The 3,780-nt window shown below is 39.7% G+C and overlaps 1 non-coding gene across 1 annotated transcript; it reads right to left on the bottom strand.

Moving 5' to 3' along the window:
• Nucleotides 1–1,861: 1,861 nt before the first annotated feature.
• LOC117623680 lies at nt 1,862–1,968 on the bottom strand. The gene has a single exon (XR_004585206.1). It is a non-coding gene; the product is annotated as a small nucleolar RNA R71 (small nucleolar RNA).
• Between the last annotated feature and the right edge of the window lie 1,812 nt (nt 1,969–3,780).

Raw genomic sequence — 3,780 nt, 5'->3', positions numbered from 1 at the left:
CAATTAAGGGAGGTGTGTCAGCTACTCAAGTGCAGAGGAGTCACTCCATTCACCTATAAATCACTCCAGCCATCCTATATCAATTCATTCAGCCCAAAATCAGAAAAAAAGAACTCCAACAAGCCTTCCTTCCATATTCCTACGAATTTGTTCTTTCTCTGCCATCACCAGCCACCCAAACTCATCCCAAATCACCTCTTTAGTTGCCATACTCTAGACATGAGAAAGTTCTTGGAGTAGCATTAGAAGTGGAGAAGCACCTGGAGAAGCCTTGGAAACCACAAGCAACTTCAGAATTGGTTTTCTCTACTCTTATTGCATTCAATATGTTTTCTCATTTTTGCTTAAGTTTCATTTCCATTATGAGTAGCTAAATTCATAACTAGGGGTATGATGTAACCTAACATGAATATTCTGGGTTTATAAGTTGAAGTTTTGAGTTTCAAGTTTGATTCATGATTCATATTCCTATTCTTTATGCTTATCAGTTAATATGCTTGTTTGGATGATTGATCACCATTAGAACTTGTATATTAGCTACCTTGGTTTGAATCAAGAGTAGACACCATGCTTTGATTTGAATTGAACTATGAATAAGAAAAGTATGTATGGACATTCCACAACAGGGATTAGATACATGCTTGGTTGTTTAAATTGTTCTTCTATGCTTAATGGGTTCCTAATGCTTAATTTAGATTAGACAACAAATGATCAAGTTAGGGAATTAGGAGCACAAGGTTAGGACCAGACACCATGGCCTAATCATACTTTAGCTAGAATCAATCTTTGAATCCGAATGAGACTTGTCACTTGACTCCTTATAACCCAGAATTGAATTGTTATGGTGAATCAAATGCCCTAGTCCCCCAATCTGTTTTCCAGCCTACAAAAGTACTCTTTGTTACATTTGTTCACCTTGCTTTTGTTTGAAATTTTGTTTTGCCTCATTTGTTCAACAATTACAACCACTCTTGCTTTAAATTCTGTTTTAGACTTAACCTCCTACTTTCTTGAATTTGGTAATCTAAGTACATAACTAGTTTTAACTTCTCAGTCCTCGTGGGTACGACTTCGTACTTGTCTTGCTATACTACTAATTGGCCCGTACAATTGCGAGTTAACATTTTAACAACAAATTTTGGCGCCGTTGCCGGGGACTGAATGAAAGTTCTTCCCTGGTTATGTACCCAAAGTTACCCTATTTTTTTAGAAGTACTAATTAACTCAAATTATTTTCTGTTTCAGGTAGTTTATGTCTAGTAATCCTTTCCTTGAACAAGTGAGGTCTTCATTCCAACGTTCGAGATCTTTGAACGCAGGGCCATCTTTGCAACCAAACCGGGTGATCTCTGAAATTCAGAATCGCCTAGAAAGAGAGTTAGCAACTGCAAAAGAGCAAGCCATTGCCACATTTGAAGGTCTTGCTATCCACACTGACCTCCCAGGGTCTTCACCTTCAAATTCTGAATCAAGTTCAGACCAAGAAGAAGAAGAGATGGCTGCCAATGAGTTCATGGGAGACCTTGATATCCCAACAATTCCAGCATCCCCTTCAAGCATCTTGCTGCCCACCGCAGCTCGAAACTATGAGCTTAAATCTTCTCATCTTAATATGCTCCCTTCTTTTTATGGTTTACCTAATGAAGATCCATTAACTCATATAAAGGATATTTTTAATGTTGTGAGCTCTTTTCCCTTGACAGGTGTGACGGAAGAGCAACTTCGAATGAGAGTGTTTCCGTACACTTTGAAAGATAAGGCTAAATATTGGTTGAATTCTTTGAAGCCTGGTTCACTCATGACTTGGGGAGCCATTCAAAAGAAGTTCTTGGAGAAATATTTCTCCACGCAAAAAACCGACATGCTCAGGGACAAGATCCTTCTATTTGCACAACAAGATGATGAGTCGCTTTGTGAAGCATGGGAGAGATTCAACGGGCTGCTCAATCAATGTCCTCATCATGGGATTCCATTGAAGCTTCAGATGTGTATGTTTTATAAAGGACTAACCCCCTCTAGCCATAATATTTTCACTAATTTTGCAGGTGGTTCTTATAAGACTAAAACTCCAGAAGAAACATATGAACTCTTTGAGGAGATAGCAATGGAGACCCAACACACCGATACAAGAGGTAAACGTATTGCTGGTGGTTCTAATGATTCTTCCAGAGTGCAGATTTCCAAATTGGAACAAAAGCTAGATGCCCTCCTTGCATTGAACTCAAGAAACCCTTTGAAGGAAGTGTGTAGCATCTGTGAAACTCATGATCATCCTACCATTTCTTGTCCCTTTGGGGCTGCATATCCAGAATTTGTGCAAGAGCAAGCTAAGTTGGTGAATTCCTACAACCGAGGTCCAATAAATGACCTATATTCTCAAAGTTATAATCCAGGTTGGAGGAATCATCCAAACTTTTCATGGAGGAATACACAGAATCAAGCTAATCCCCCTTCACTTCAAAGGCCACAACAATCATCATCGTTGGAGGATATAGTGAAGCAAATGGCAATCAACCAATCCAATTTCCAGCAAACAACACAAGCTGCCATCTCCAAGTTGGAAGTCCAATTGGGCCAGATAGCTACTGAAATAGCTCAAAGAGAACCTGGGAAATGGCCAAGTCAAACCGTGATCAATCCAAAAAACCAAGAAGCCAAGGCCGCTCATGTGCTCAGATCAGGTAAGATTGTTGATAACAAAGTTGGTTCTGATCTATCAAATGATGTTGTGGTTGTAGAGGATGAAGATGAAGAGGAAACCACAGCTATGGAAGGAGAACAACCCAAAACGCCCCAATCTGCTCCTAAGGCCAAATCTGATTCTCAGGAACCCAATCCATTTCAATTGCATAAAAGAGATGACAAATTTGTGCCATCACATCTTCATCAAGATAGATACATCCCACCTCCTCCATATATTCCACCGATTCCATTTCCAGGCCGCTTGAAGAAAGCAAATCAAGATAAGGCTTTTAAAGAGATTTATGATATTTTGAGTAAAGTTAATATCAATTTGCCCTTGCTTGATGTTGTTAAACAGATTCCTGCATATGGAAAGTTCATCAAGCACTTGATGACTCACAAGCTCAAATTTACTCCAAGTGAAGAAGTAAAGCTCAACAAGAATGTGAGTGCTGTGTTGCAAAGGAAGCTTCCACCAAAACTAGAAGATCCTGGCAGCTTTAACATTCCCATTAACATTGGAGATAAGACGGTTGGAAGAGCCATGTTGGACTTGGGAGCAAGCATCAATGTAATGCCATATTCAGTTTATCAGGCGCTTGGCTTAGAAGGGATAAAGAAAACCTCAATTCGTCTTGAACTAGCTGATCATTCCATCAAATATCCAAGAGGTATTGTAGAAGATATTTTAGTTCAAGTTAATACACTCATTCTTCCGGCTGATTTTGTAGTGATGGATATGGAGGATAACCCATATGTAGACCGTGTTGATCCCATTCTCCTCGGGCGACCATTCATGGCCACCGCAGACACAATCATCAAAGTGAAAGATGGCACCCTCTCCATGACTGTTTTGGGTGAAACTGTTGAATTTAAAGTGTTTGATGCTCTGTCTCAACCTTCTATCACTCTTGATACTTGTTTTTCAATTGATGTTGTGGATCATGAGGTTTCTTCTAAAATTGTGCAGAAAAAGTCTAATGAGGCTTTGGAAGCGGTCCTAACACAAGAAGAGGAAGATCTCTTTGAATCGGAGTTCCAAGAAGTGATGGCTGCCTTAGAAGTGTTTCAGCCATACCCACCATCCTTTAGGCCGCT

The sequence above is a fragment of the Prunus dulcis genome, chromosome 3, assembly GCF_902201215.1.
Source record: "Prunus dulcis chromosome 3, ALMONDv2, whole genome shotgun sequence".
Classification (NCBI taxonomy): Eukaryota; Viridiplantae; Streptophyta; class Magnoliopsida; order Rosales; family Rosaceae; genus Prunus; species Prunus dulcis.
Note: the sequence above shows the minus strand (reverse complement) of the source record. Positions and strands in the feature narration are given on the sequence as shown.